The 16,169-nt window shown below is 34.8% G+C and overlaps 1 protein-coding gene and 1 long non-coding RNA gene across 5 annotated transcripts in view; both read right to left on the bottom strand.

Moving 5' to 3' along the window:
* The window catches only part of CADM2 (cell adhesion molecule 2), a 659,818-nt gene that overhangs the window by 525,380 nt on the left and 118,269 nt on the right, over window positions 1–16,169 (bottom strand). The gene's annotated exons all lie outside the window — the stretch shown is intronic.
* LOC308187554 overlaps window positions 1–16,169 on the bottom strand; it is a 63,572-nt gene that overhangs the window by 22,301 nt on the left and 25,102 nt on the right. For both annotated transcript variants that reach the window (XR_013944775.1, XR_013944776.1), the window contains exon 2: window positions 12,721–12,791. This is a non-coding gene — a long non-coding RNA (uncharacterized lncRNA). The remainder of the gene's footprint in view (window positions 1–12,720; window positions 12,792–16,169) is intronic.

Here is a 16,169-nt window from a genome sequence, read left to right as displayed (position 1 = left end):
CTAGTGAAAACTTATTGTCTTCCCTTGTGTCATCTTTTTTTTTTTTTACCCTCTTTTAATTGTTCTATATTTTATTAAAATGCATATTAGGATAAATACCCAGTGTCAGTCAAAATATATATGCATAGAATACAAAAGCTTATTTGGACAAGCAGAAAAAGAAATCATTACAGCACAATAAATGGTAATCTAGTTAAGTCTGGGTGTAATGCACCTGTGACAAAATTTATAACATCTTATCTTTTTTGACTTATCATTGTACCTGCAAAATATTTCTCTTACTGAGAAACGTTCTGGAATGAGCATTCATTGCTCAAAGATAATTGGAAGAAAATGACAAATACGAAAATGTTCATTCAACTAAGCAGGGTTTTATCAAGCTTTTGACGGTTAGACAACATAACGTTAATTGTAAAAGCAAAGTATTACAAACATCCATGAAAGCACTGACAACAATATTAAAAAAGGAGCTCCCTTTCCTCACCCAGGCCATTTCTGCAGAACCGGTCCTCCCCTGCAGAGTGGTGTTTGCTCCTTCCTAAGATGATCTCTGATTTCTATAACAAGGATCCTGTTGCTGCAGGGACCCAAGATACCAATGGTGGTCTTTTAAACCCTAGTTTACTCCTTACTGGCCCATTATATTTCCAGCTTTTGGTCTTTAATAGGGGCATAATGTTCACTGCAGAGTACTGATGAGCTTTCACATTGTCTGTCAACCCTTTTAAACTTGTTGCCTTATAATAAGCAAACATGTAAGAGTCCCCTGCAGACTTAAGTTCCCAACATCAAATTTTGTGCAAAATTAAAAATTATACTTTTTAAAAACATTCTGTATTTGTGATAACTCACATAATCGAATAACATATCTTGGTATTAAGAAATCTTCTGAAGAAGGAATCATCAAGTTCCAGGAGAGCACAGGATGTGGATCCCCTTCAGGGATCGCTGTGCAGTAGAAAAGGAAGGATGAAGGCAAGGGCTTCACCAAACACCATACTGAAAAGCAGAGCTAAGAATTTTTCTTAACACCCACAACTCCACCACCACTTCCTCTTCATTCCGCCTTCCCACCTCAGGAGTCACCAGCCCCACAACCACAGGACAACTTCCATGGGACCTGGCACTCTGGAAAACAGACCACAGCATCACCACATGCTCATTGCCTACCATGGCTACCACATCCACAGCCTCCCATCCTCTCTCTCTTACCTCCTCTACCCTTACTTTTGCAAACAAGAGGCTTCTGTACGTAATTACTCCAGGCTGGGCTATGGAAAAAGGAAGAAGGCAATGCTAACTAGCTGCTGCCAAAACAGCGGAGATTTAGGCCCATGATGATCAAAATTAATAGGTGGCAATAAAACATACTTTTAGAATTATGATACTACAGTGTTATTCTAGCAGTGTCCACTGCATTCTTAAGGGGCCAATAAAAGACCTCTTTATATTAAAATTATCCCCCTAAATGTGGACTAAAATTACATCAACTTCTGTATCATCATAAAAGTTTAAAAAAAAAGTAGGACAAACCTCTTCCTCTTGTTTTATGCTCTATCAAGCCATTCTGCAGGTAAGGTACTGGTTTTCAGACAGAAAATTGAGTTTAGAACATTTTCCATAGAAATCCAACTGAAAGTTTACCTGAGAATGTTCAAGAACTCCAAGAACTTAGGCTTTAGGTATCATAACTGTTTTTTATGAGTGGAAGATTAATTTTGGAACTTGGATTATATATGTTGAACAACCTAACCTGCTAAACAACCAACAGTTTCTGCAAAACAACTGCTTTCCCCCATAGCTTCTGTTTGATACTTAGTTCATCTTTAACAAAGCTTCAGCTAACGGGAAGTGAAAGCACTCATAAACATTGCATCTCCACAAACACCATCCCATGGCCTTTTTTATCTATATGGCATACTCATTTTAATCCATATTACATGCTCACTTTAAACTTGTGGGTTTTGGAAATTTGTGTTCCAGTAATTAATTCCATTAACCAGTAATGCCTGATACCTGAAGTACTCCATACATATTGGCAACTTAAAGCATTCACTCACACAAGAATAGCAAACCTGAAAAACTCAGGAAAAAAAAAAAAACTAAGATATCCTCATGTCTATGGCATAAAATAAGTTATTTCTCATAATTTTACAAATGAATAGATGAAATTTAAGTTTATTTTGGATGTCATCACTTTTAAACAAGGTGTTCAGTATATCTAAGTTTGTTTTACCTTTGTCACCAAGTAAAGGTAGAGTTACTTCCTCAAAAACTAATGGTATCTTAATTGATTTAGATTAAAAAATATAACACCTTCTAACTACAGGCTGGACCCAGAAAATAAATAAATAAATAAATAAAACTTTTCCTTGTATAACAAAAAATCACCAAGACTTACAACTAATCATTTTTTTTCTCCATAGAAAATTGTTTAATGGGTCTTCTAAAGGTGGCTAGTATTTGCTAAATTATACAATTTTGTTTTCATCTTTGAGCTTTATTCTTGAGCACCATCATCCAATAGCAGGTTATGATGAAAAGCTGTTTCAGTGCCCCCGTGTGCAGATCACATCCTCTTATTGAGCTCCCTGCCCTTTCCTACCTGTCCTTCCTCCCTCCCATCTTCAAATAAGAAGTAAAGCTTGATCTTTTCCTTGATCTTTCTGTAAAAAGCAATCTATAATATTGACCTCTAAGAGGCTGCTAGCAATTAGATTTCCCAAGCGGCTACAAGAGTGAAACCAATGTTAGCTGATTCACAAATTGTAACAATTCCGGGGGCTTTTCTGAATAACTCTTCTTCACTGGGCACAGACACAGAAACGGGCTGGCTAAGCAGGACAGCCAGCAGCGCTGGTCTCCACATCACCCTCCCCACAGCTCAGGCTACTGCCCTCTGCCTCAAAAGCTGTCAGCCCATTCTGGAGGCACCCTCAGCTCCTTCAGGCACTGCCACTCAGCCAAAATTCCTACTGTTCATCAAAGCCTGATGTATCTCCAGTGTCAGCCATCTCCTAAAGACACATGGTGATGGGAAGCTGCCCTTTTTGTCTCTCATGCAGATGAAAATGCCCGAGAGGTTTCTTAGCTGTGGACTGCTAAAAAGAACCACCAATATGTGGGTCTGAAACAAACAGCCAGTAGAAGAAAAGAATTGAAAATGCCCTGTATACCTGTAAAGAGATCATCTTCATTATTCAATAAAAGCATTTACTATGCTTTAGAAAGACTGCTCGCAGCCACTTCATTAAGTTTCACTGGAAAATCTTACTTATATTCACATAACTTTGTCTTTATGAACAATTATTTATAATGTAGCATATATCTTAGGAACGTAAAAATACCATTCCGTAGCCAGCACAGTTAAACACTTCTTGAGAAGTTTCTCCCTTGAAAATTAATTTCCCTACATACCCAAGCTCTGCTATTCTTTAATAACTTAATCCAGAAGAACGTCATTTAATTGGTTTGTTTTCACATCTTGGAAGGGAGAACATCAGTCTTGGGGCCTGACCACCACCAATCTTCAGATGAATCCTTTTGTTTTGTGCTCGATGTTTTATGAAGCATTTTGCCAACAATTTTATCTCCCAAATACTCTCACAAAGCCTATTCAGGAACCAAAGTCAGCAGACCACAGGCTGTCCCAATACCCTCTTTCTTTTCCATCTGTGGACAGAACCACAGGCCATTCATGTGTAATGACCTTGATACTAAAGGACTCCCCAGGCAACTAGAATCTGTAAGTCAGTGGGATCTCCTGTCTTTAAAATAACTTTATTTCAGATGACTAGGAAAAAAACAGTGAAATATTTGCAGCCATTGTCATTGAAGTCCTTTTGTGGACACTGCAAATAATGCAGTATATGTTAGAATAAAATAACACCAATTCATTTTTAAAACTAAATTCATTCTTTAGTCACTAAGAGGTCTCTACCATATATTCATTTAAATTTTAATTCCAGATTAATGTGTCAGACTATTTGTGTACATGTTGAAAGAACAGACCTGCAAGCAAATTCAGCAGTCACTGTTTGCTACACAGCCTCCCTGGGTGCAGCATGTGGAAGTGACCTATAGCAGGAAGCCAGGTGGGAATTGTGTTCTCGGCTTTTTAAGAAACTGAGAAGCCCATTCATGCAGTGGGCAGCAATTCTTTAATGCAATGGGCTGGAAGCACAATTGCTGAATTTCACAATTTTCAAGTTACAAAGGAAAGTCAGAGCTTAATTCTTCAATCTTTTCAATAGGGCATTTGCAAAACTATCCTACTTTCCTTCTCCTTTATTAAAAGAAAAAAAAAAAAGCTGCTATGGTAGCTGCTAGTGCAAATTTAGAATACCAAATTAGGTGTGGAAAAGAAAATAAAAAGCACCTTTCAAAAACTGTGCTTCATATAATTCCTGATATGTATGCATATACAATGTACATGTGTTCAAAACTGAAAAAAAAAAAAAGTCACACCAGAAAGTCTTTGTATTGTTGAAGGACATGCAAAATTTGACAGTTATATGAATCAAGAGCATCAGTTTTGCTGACATCTCCAAATCTGGTAGGATTATCTAAGTAAGAAGGTACATAAAGTTGTTCGAGATCTTCCAGTGCGAGCTAGCAGAGATACATTCAGACCAGAATACAGGAGCATGGAAACATATAGGAAATGTTCATATGAAATTTAAGAATGAATCATTAAGATTATACAACTAATATTCAATGTCTTACTGACACTTCAATTTCATCATAAGAATATCCCAATTAAAAGAAACAGCTGAGAAATCTGTCAACGTTACCAACTATTCTGTGTTGCCTTATGGAAAACACTTGGTGCTTGCATTATGCTAGCTACAGAATACCTAGTGCAAAACAGATTACACCAGCGTAAGAGAACAATCTTCTGAAAGAGTTTGCTATGTCTTGGAAAGCATTGGCCTCCTTTGACATTTTTATTCAGAGAATAGATCTTAATTTAAAAAAAAAAATGAAGGCACTAAAAAGGTAACATTTCTCTCTGAGATGTCAAGCAAAATGAATGCACAGCATGATCTTGTGTTGTCAATGCTGTTAGAGACCATCACTTTATACAGCCAGAAATATAGCACTGTTACTGTTAGCCTACACTATTAAGTTTGGTATTACTCAAAGTTTGCCATAATGTTCAGGGGAAAAAAAAAAAAAAAAAAAAGGAAAAAAAAGAATTAGTCTATTAAAGCCATAGAGCTCAACAAGAAAAAAATTGTGATGGTAACAAAAGCAGAATACTAGCAGAAATCTGAGGGTAAAAAACCTGTGGCCTAAATAGTGAATGAAGGGATAAAAGAGTAAGCTGTTCTGCACACCATGAATTTAGCATTTTAACCTAAATATAAATTGAAAAAAAAAATCCACACTGGCATCAATAAAAACAGGATTAAAATTAGGAAGAAATTCCATCCTTCTTGACATTCTGTCAGCTTTTGGGATTTCAGGAACAAATGTTTTGTCCTAATACAGATTTAAAAAAAAAAAAGTTTTCAAAGAACTTAAAGCTTCTATTGATTTCTGCTATTTTCTGAAAATGATCTGGAATTTGACACCAGCATTTTTGACCTTTTTTGGATTCTCCTTGATTTATTTCTTTTCTTCTCTTTTTTTCCCTTTCATTCCTTGAATACGTTTCAGGAAAGGATTTTAATTTAGCTAGACAAGACTTTCTTTTGCAACACTGTTGTGACTCAATGAGCAAAATAAAGCAACAGCTGAAATCAATGACAAAGGGCATACAAAGATGAATTCTGGCACAGCTAGCTGGAATGATTGAAAAATTTCTGCACCAGATGCTCATTACTGACTCTGTTTGGTCATTTCAGCACAAAGTTATTTAGATTTGATGGAAGCCTCACTGTGATTTGACCAACAGCATTTAAACAATCCATTAATTCAGCTGCAAACGTAGCAATCACTAATAAGGTGGCAACCATTTTAAACAACTACATTTACTGCTGGAGAAATCATTAGTCTGTAGCCTACAGCTGTTTGATATCAGGAAGTGTGCACCTTGGCTTTTGGTGGGTAGTAAAATCCATGTGCTGAGGTTTTGATAGTCTAGCACAATGACTGCAAATAAATCGGTGAAAAAATACAAGGTGTGTTTTCTATTTTTAATTCTCTTTCCTTATTTGTTAGGAATTTCTCTTATTTTACCTTAAAGGGAACAAAATTATTCACTAGAAGCACTAGTAATAGAAGTTTTAGCTCATTTTGAGTAACTTTTTCCATCAGACTTTCAAATGGGACTCTTCTTATATTAAAGATCAAAACCATAAAATGATCACCTTTAAATCCAAAAGTAATAGGAGACACTATTCAAATCAAACCCTTAATTGAAAAGTGTCTTTTTGTTGTTGTTGCAGCTTAAACGTGTTTTTGTTTTTTTTTTTTTTCAAATACTTAAAATAATAATAAATATAAGCATAGCGGCTGTTGCCATTGAAACAAGCAAGTTAAAATGACTTTCAGCTTCTTAATTACTTAGTGTTAACATGCTAACACCTTTGACACTTTGGTACTACTTAATCCATGAAATAAGTGCAATATTTCACAGCTTTATTCTTCTCTTAAGTACCTTCTGCCCTCAAAGAATATTAGAATTGCTTAACATAGGATCAAAGGTTCAATTACTTTTCCCTATTGTCCAATTAAGATACAAAACAGTCAAGAAAATAAAGCAAACATATAGAAAATGAGAAATGAAAATTAATATGTGCAGTGAGAACAACGAGGAATAAATATCAGAAAGAGAATTGTTACAAAGCCTGAAGGTGATGAAGTAGAAAGAAGCAAACCAGAAAGCTAGAAAAGAACAGGTCAGAATTTCAAGAGAAAAAAAGACAGTAAAAGAAAAGTAGAAAATAGCTTCAGTCAAATATATTTGACAGTCTGGGCCCTGGATTAAGAAGCTACAGCACAGAGACAAAAAAAGCATAATTGCATTATATTAAGTGCATATTGCTGCATCAAGTGCAGTCATTTCATTTTGAAGACAAAAAAGAAACAGTAAATGTCTAATGAAAAGCAATGAAATAGTCTATCATAATCTACTTTACAAGAATAGATTTGGAGGGGTAATACTCAAGTAGAAGAGCGCACACACACCCCAACCAGAAAGATTTGTGTGTATGCAGAGTATAGGTATACAAAACAATAACAACCTAGATCTACGCAGGGTCATTTTTTTAGCTTCTTGCATGCATCTCCCATAAAAAATAAATGAATAAAAATTCAGAAGTTCCCTATGCTGAATCCAGTTCAGTAGATGTATCCAACTTATGTCAGTGCTTTTATTCAGCCAGACTGAGTTCAAAACAATTTGCCTGAATATATCCACAATCAAAGGGTAACATTTCATTAATAAACCATACACAATGATATCAAAACAAGCATTGGTTTTCGTTCTGTTTAATGGGCTATAATAGAGACCACATTCATGTTTGAAACTTGTTATTACTTTCCTAAAATAGCAGTAAGTGAAATGATCCCATTCATTCAGCTTGTTTAGTGGATAGAAAATACGAGTAAAACCACCTGGCACAACAAAAGAAGAAGAAAAAAAAAAGGTACACAAAGCTGTATCAGAAAAGAAGTCTAAACCTTAACCAGGCTTGTGACACATAAATAATGTAGGGTTCTCATTTTTCATAATATTGGACAGTAATTTTAATTTTCATCCTTTCCTGTAATCTACATAATCTTAAACAGTAGCTTAAATAAAAACCCAAATAGATCATTGATTGGATGATGAATTAAAGCTTATCTCATTGATTACAGTTTTATAGACATGCTTACTAGACAGGCTTTAACTAGTTACTTAGGATAAGACACTATCTAACTGCCTGTTAGACAGATAGATAACTGCTAGCAGAGATTATGAATAAGAAATCAGGAACCTGGATGACACTCACCCAACAAGATTAAATTGCTTATAGTTTTCTAATTTTAGCTCATGTTTGCAAGTCTGCAATAAATGAATCTACTGTATATAATTGCAAATCATATGGAAAAGTCTGAAATATTTTTACAGTTCAAAATATATTTAAGAACCATTCAAACATTAAAAAGCTAAGAGATACTTGTGTTTCTCTTCTCAAGATGAAACCTCTAAAACACAGAAGAAAAGAGAGAGCCTGGTGTCAGGAACTTGGGGAGAAACAATAGCTCACTGTAACCAAAGTCACCATCACTGAAATGAGCACCTAACTAGCACAGTTCTGTAAATCATCCAGTTTTGTTTTGTCTCCACTGAAAAAAAATGTATGAGCATCGTGGGAAGGAGTATCCAAGTAGCCAGAGATACTGTCCCAACTGGCAACTTCATAAATGAGTAGCTTACATCTCATCCTAATTACTGCATAGTACAAGCTGGACTAGAGTTTATCTCCAAGAAAGACCAGCAACTTCAATTTCACAATATTCTGTGGCAGCTCAATTGCTCAACTGCCTTTCCTAAGCCGATGCAGGTAGAAAGTTTTCTTGTCTCTTCTGGAAGATCCATAATTTATGATGTTAAAAAATAAATAAATAAAAAATGTATTCTTTCAACATCAAACCAGGAGTCTTCATTTCAACACACTGCTTTATCTGCCAGTGAGTACCATCTCAGTGAGCTTATGTTCCCTCCCTGTCTTTCTTCTCCTTATTATCATCTTACTCCTGCACAACTCTCTATCTTGCAAGCTGAATGAAGGATAATATATTTTATTTAGATTGTAAGTCACATAGCTTATTTTCTGTGCTATAAGTAATAAAACAAAAACATAACAAGATGTTCAATTAAATTGCACATCATAGACAAGGTACACTGTGCCCTGGAACAGCTTCCATTCGCTGCATAGAAATATGCTGTAGACACGACAAATCTTTGCAAAGTTTCTCTTAGTAATTACTCTGCTTAATGCAGGCTGTCATTACATGGTAGCTTTGATATGGAAAAATATTTAGTGTCATACTCCTTGTGCAAAGCTGCCAGCAGTAAATACGAACGCCTTAAGCCGAGCTATCTCAACTGCACCTTGTATGCCCTCCTCTTTGAACCCGAGCCCTGCACGCTGTTTGCCTCGACCTGGCCTGCTGGGCCAGCAAACTTCAGCTCACCCATGCCACTGGCCAGAATCATCCTGCAGGGTAGCTGAGGGTACTGGGCCTTGCCCACCAGGTAGGCAAAGCCACCTCGCACCCTGCCCGAGGCCGGGCAGCTCACCCGTGGCTGAAGTTGTGCCCTGTGCCCCTGCAGTGGGAGCTCCTGGCTCCGACCCAGCTGTTTTATTTTCAGTGTTATATGTCTACCTGATCATCACTTTAAAGTACAATACAGACATTATAAAGGATTTATTTACCCTGGGAATAAAAGGTATGTTAACATAAAGCCTTTGTTTTAATTGAGGAATGCATGTGTATCTGAATTAAAAAAAAAGAAAAAAAAAGTCCAAGAGGACAAAATAAGTAATAGGTATCAAAACACTAGACTATTCATTCCTTTACTTTATTCTGCTTTCACCCAGAATAAACCAATGCATAGTCACAGTGCCCAAAAGCCTACTAAATTCAAATTTCATACCAAACTGGGGCATCTAATGAAGTATTAAAAGTTTTTCACAGGCAAGGGAAAATCCTTTACAAAGCTATAGCATAAGCACACCTTTTTCATTAGACATTGTCCTGACTGCTTGAATTGTTGTGGTACTTCAGAAAACATGTAGCTTGCCTGTACCTTGATTCCGCAGCTGCAGGGGAGTCAGCATGAACGCAGTGCCTCAGGTTGTTGATAGGAAGTGCAATGTCTACTTTTGTGTCAGCTGAATATTAAACATGTTTATGAAAAGATTTGGGAAGATGCTTCTGTTTTCAAAAGTTATTTTTAGAGTTAGGCAGTTTATGGTTCAATTAACACCACGAGACAGTCTCATAGAGCTAGGGGAGGAGGGAGAGGAGGAAAAGCAGGATGGGAGGACGGCTATGCTCTAATTTATTCTTACAGAAGTGAAGCTATGATCAGTTGTAACTATAAACTAATGAAAACTGAATATCAAGTTTTATTTTAACCAAGAAGAAATATCAACATGGCAACAAAAATAGAAGTTTACTTTTTTTTTTTTTTTAAACAGTGCAACATAATTTCTCTGACATTTACAAAAGCAAGTGGTTTTGGTTACTATTGTAGTTAGAAACACAAACCTACACAAAGAAAAATATTGAAGAATAATGTCAGCATGTAAAAAAAGCAGGTGTAATTAATCAAGATGTCAGAAGATGACATTCCTGCAGAAATTTTTAAAGGCATCTATAATTTTAAAATACAGCTCGTTCTTATGTACAACATTTTGTATTTAGAAAACATACAGTACCCCTCTAGACGTCTAGTAGTTACTTAATTGGATAGCAATGCAAATGGCATTGGTATTTTCTAACTGATTCGTTTGTAAGACTATTAAAGGGTCTAAATTAAATTTTCACTTCCCTTTGCTTTGCTTTTAAGCTTCATTAAATGAGACTCGGATTATTTCTACAGAACATGTAAGAACACAATCTATTCTAGGTTCAAGAGATGTATGTGACCAATATTTTATGACTGTTCTAATATTGTCACAGGTTTCACTAATAATGAATGTTGCCATAAAAAATCCAGAGTTTGGAAAGATTGGTCCTGTTTCAGAAAATACTGATAGAAGAAGGAACTGTCTTCACATTACATATTAATATTCATTTTCCAGTTCTACCTTTTTCAAATCTAAGTTTCCAAACAGAATCCAACCTAATATTTAAATGCACAACCTCAAGATTTCCTCTTGTGAACCAACTGTACAGTTATACAAAGGTACGTGCAACTGTGAATAATTCCCAACAATAGAACTGACACAAGAGAACAGACAATAAGATAGTATTCAGTTACCTCATTTGGTAGATTTACATACACAGATAGTTGGAAATTATTATGAAATACCTCTGAAGTCTGCAAACGACATTGACATTTGAATCAAGTTTGGTTCAAAGACTAGTCTATACATTGTAACTATTATCTAAGAAATCACTAAATGAAAATAATTCAACGCTGAATAATTTCATATGTGGTGAATTACTGACCCTAACTCATTGGAAAGCAAGATTTCCATTTCTGTCAGTGAGGCTTATCACTTTATTCTTTGTATTTCAATTTAAATAAATAGTATCAAATTTGATAGAACAAATTTTGTGAAAACCAGGTTTTCAAAATGAGAGAAAAATAGTTTCTTGTTTTCAAAAGACATCTGAACTTTAAGTGTTTTTCATTAGTTCCTGGGAAGTTAGTTTGTTATATCAGAATATAAAACCAGAGACACCTGAATACACAGAACACTTTCCTAAGCCTCCCCCCATCTTTTCTGGAGATTGTTAGTTACCATTTCAAGCAGAAGTATAATAGGCTAATTGCAGAATAACACTTTGAAAAACAATCCTATAGGCAAAATAAGGATGCCATAGTAAAATGGCTGCCAGGCATCCTGAATCAACATTGTTCACTGTGTTTTAATACACATTTTCTACCACAAGTCTCTGAATGCATGAGTACTAGATATCTCTGTATTCACGTATTCTTCTTTGCACATGCTGTGCACCAAATGGCACTATTTAGCAACCTTTATACAAACTTTTTTTTTCCATAATGTTTTCCTGGTTTAAATACACTCTCAAAATTCTCATTTCCTAGAAATAGGCTATGTCCATGTCCTATGAACATTACTGCACAAGTAGTATGGATATGTGAACACCGAATAAAACCAAACTTCTTAGTTTAACCGTATACCACAGAAAAGAGTTACTGGTACAGCATGTAGAGCTTCCACAAGAACCTAAGAGAACAACATCTAACACATATTTTAAACATTTCCTTCCTTCTACAAAGAAACCATTAAACCATATCAAAACAGACATTTGACAAGCCAGGCATCCATGTTCACACCCCAGTGTAATTTTCAGAAAAAAGGGATCACTCAGTTAACACCATAGGCTTTTAACATTAATTTCACAAACTATTTTAATTATCTTTTAAATAAACTACAATTTATGCAAAGTCATAACTGATTTTTTTTACTGTTTTTTCTGATCATATACACAGTGGTTGATAAAGTCCAATATATCTCAACCATGTTGTTCAAAGTCTTTCAGAAAAATCTATTTCCAGTTATAACAGCCATATGGAAGATGTAAATAATGACTAAGGAGAATATTACTGTTATACCAGAAACTAAAATTTTCCTAACAACTTCTACAAAACGAACACAAGCCCAAAACTTAATGTTGGCCATTAACAAAATTCAAAATGTAATACATATAATTTATATATATAGTAGCCATGCACAATATTTCTCAAAACACAGGATTACAGTTTACTTTCTTGTACTCATTTTTCGTTCATAAATAACACATCTACAAAGACCTCAAAGTTAGAAATTGTACCCTAAATATATAATTTAAATGTCAGAAGGACAAAACAGTCAGAAAAGCCTATGAAAACTCAATAATGCCTACTATCCAAGCATGTCCGTATCAAATACCTTTTCAAATGTTACAGATTTTTACATGTTGTTAATATAGGAACCAATTACAACACTGATTAAAACACCACTGCACAAGTTGTTACCAATTATTCACTTTTGCTTATGTGCTCATTTAAAAAAACAAACAAAAATGAATATTTTTCTTACTTACCCACAATGTACTATAGAAAAGCATTAAGCATACTTGACAACCAGGCATTCTGTTAACCTTCAGTTACTCACCTAGGAAACAAAAGAAAACACATAAGTACTCTTTTGTATGGGGAGAAAGAATACAGCATTAATTTTTAACATATGAAATAACCTTCTACATTTTGAACATCTCTGAAATAAAGTATTTTATCTTTTAATCCAAGTTAAATGAAAGGAGCAGGAAGTATTGTATGTAGGGAAGTGGACCACAAAACAACAGTTAGGTAGAAATTGCATATTTGTTCTGTAACATCCAACCAGTTTACTCATCTGTAGCGCTCATACAATACCGTTCTGCTACCACAAGAGGAGTCTCAAAATCTTCTGAAACCATACTGGATAAAGATACAGTGTTCAAAATACACTGCCTGAAGCAACATTTTAGCAGAGCACTGTTACAAAACTAATTAACTTTTGTAACTGCCATAATAGCTTTCAAGGTTTCCCACAAAGCCTGGTGGGAGATCCAACATTTTGCCCAATAAAGTTAGATAATTTTTTTGAACTGGCATATTTATATATATTTTAAAGCTTATTTTCTGTTCACCAGAACAGTGAACATAATATGTTTTAAGTAATATCAAACATATAATCAATGCTATGTTCTTCCAGACATTTATTGAATTCAGCATTTATTATTGAGTAGTGTGTGTGAATGGAAACCAATGATGAATATCAGAAAAAAAGGTTTCTTCATCAATATATATGCATATTTGTATATGCATAAACCACAATTGTTTTTAATTGTCTTGTGTGGTTTTTTGACTACCTAGTACTCCTCTGTGTGTGTTACATGTAAGTTATTAAATAAATACTACAATTAGCTTATCTATAATTTGAATGAAAGAAGATACATACACACATACTCTGCTTGAGAATACATGCCTAGGAAGTAAATAGCTCATTCCCTATTAGAGTGCATTTCATTTGGGCTTCTACAGTTATCTTACTGCCATAAGTATAAATCCCACTTCCAAAGAGATGTAATTGTTTTTTTAATAAAAGTATACAAGAATTAGCTTAAGCCAAATATGTATATTTTCTTAAAAGAAGGTGAAAATAATTTTTAAAAACACTATTAATAATTATTTAGCATTCCAAAAGAACACTGAAGATGTTCATGTTTAATTCTAAAGACACAGATAGTTGAGTTTTACATGACTACCTTTACCTCAACGTTAATATACACACAATGTACAAGACTAACATTTCAGAACTCTAATTTTTTTTTTTTTTTGCTTATGAAAAAGAGTCTCATCATCTTAAAGGTTTGCATTTTTAGGTTGTGTTGCTTCTAAGGATCTTCTGGATACAATGTCTAACAATACCAGTTGATACCCAGGCCAGAAAGGACAAAGAGTCCCGCTCTTAGTAAAACTGTAGCAGAAAGTTGTAAGCAGCAAAACAATACACCAACATATTACAGCACCTAGCTCTCCGTCTCTGCAGTATCTTAGGTCCAAACTAGACCTTTTTACAGGTGGCACCCTGCAAACTTAAACTCTGCACAAAGCCAAGTGGCAGTTCAAGTAGTCATGATAGCCCCAGGGTACTTTTCGTAAACATCTGCTCAATGCAAAAGACAGAAAAGTTACCTACTCAGACAAGACAATTTATGTGAAAGTTTAAAGAGAAAATATTCAGTGTGTTTATGTGGGCTTCAAGTGTAGAAAACCCAGAACTGAGGTTGAGTTGTACACCTGAAGACAGAATTCAGCTGGCCTGTATATGAAAAATCCCATGACATTTTTAAAGCAAAGGTTATTTTCTGAAAACTTTCTAGTCAATTAACTATTTAAGAAATCATTAAACTAACTGAGGTCAGTTCTTTATAAAACTGCAAAAAAAAAAAAAAAAGTGTTAGGAGGTTTATTTCTTTTCTAATTGTCTTTGTACAGAGTCTTTGAACTTCCAATGCAATTAACCTTAATGAAAACTTTAACAATAGTTTAAAGATAAGGAAACAGCATTGTGGTTATCCTAGATAACATACATCCTTCACAAAAGGCCAAGCAGTGATATTCTTCTCAGAACTCTCCACACACCTATGCTTTTCCAAACTGCATAACATCTGTAATCATCTCATCCTGGGCCCAAGCATAACTTTTCATTTCATGCACTTGTAATACTTTTTTTTATGATGATAAGTAGTAAGGATGCAATTTTTTCACTAAATGCTGAAATATTTTCTGTCACACATTAGACATTGTTTATTTTTCTCTAAGTAACAGGTACTTGACATAGATGTATTAAACTTTCACCCACACAAGAATCCTAGTAAACACCACTGCAGTCATCCTGTGGAAGAATTAAGTGTCATATTTCATACGATACTCAAAATAGATGAAATATAGTATCAGTAAGAACGATGGACCACTGCTCCAAGGAACAGGAAACCCACAAACCCGCACCTCCTCTTGGCTAACCAGCACTGAGGCATGCATGATTGGGTTCCAAAAGCCAGAGACTGCTCCAGGCCTGGACAAACTAGCTTCTTCTTGGTGATCTTCTCGAGAAACAAGAAGCTAGTGACTAAGAAACGACAGACCCATAAATCTAATCCCATTTAGTTAACACATTCTCTAGACAATGCAACTAGCTGTTAAAAGATGGTAGGACAAATCAACACAGATATAAAATAGAAACCCTATAATTTATTTCCAGTTGCAAGCAACCCACTCATGCGATAATTTGAAAGTTCTGTATTTGAGCTACAAGTAACTCACTTTCTAAACAGGAAAACTTCCCTCCAGCAATTACTTGAAAGCAATCTGAATTATTTAGAAATACGATTTTGTGAATAATTAGCTGCTTATATTTTGCATAATCATCTTCAGAGATACAAAGCCTTTTTTGTGCTGTTATTCTTTTTCAAATACAATGTGTTTCTTTCATCTATACAAAATACGGGTATGAGTATACTAGAAAGTAATTGCAATTATCGAAAGATCAAATGTATGATAAAATTAAAGTATTGGATCAAAGCTTTCACATCGTTGTCAAATACATTTGGAAACATACTGTATGATTTAAGGGTATAAAACAGCTCATGTATATTCAGACACGGGCAGATGAACACGCACACACAATACTACAGAGGCTCTCTTGAAAATGTACTAAATGTGATACTTGAAAGTTTACATTAGTGTTCTAAGATCTTTATATTACCGAAGAAACTTTCTCATACTAGTGGCAATCAAAGTAACATCAAAATCACACCAAAATGTGCACACACATTTATGTATCTGCTTTTTGAAAGCTGGCACAATTTAAATTCACAAAGATTAAAGGGAAGCTCATATTTTCTATCTAATTTTAGCATTTACTACAAAATTTTGAATTAAGACATGGAAATAAAACATGCTATAATTTATGAGTGTTGGCTACAGTGTTCATTTTTTGATACTT

The sequence above is a fragment of the Anser brachyrhynchus genome (genome assembly GCF_964034855.1).
Source record: "Anser brachyrhynchus genome assembly, chromosome: 1".
NCBI lineage: Eukaryota > Metazoa > Chordata > Aves > Anseriformes > Anatidae > Anser > Anser brachyrhynchus.
This window is presented reverse-complemented; position numbering and strand designations above follow the sequence as displayed.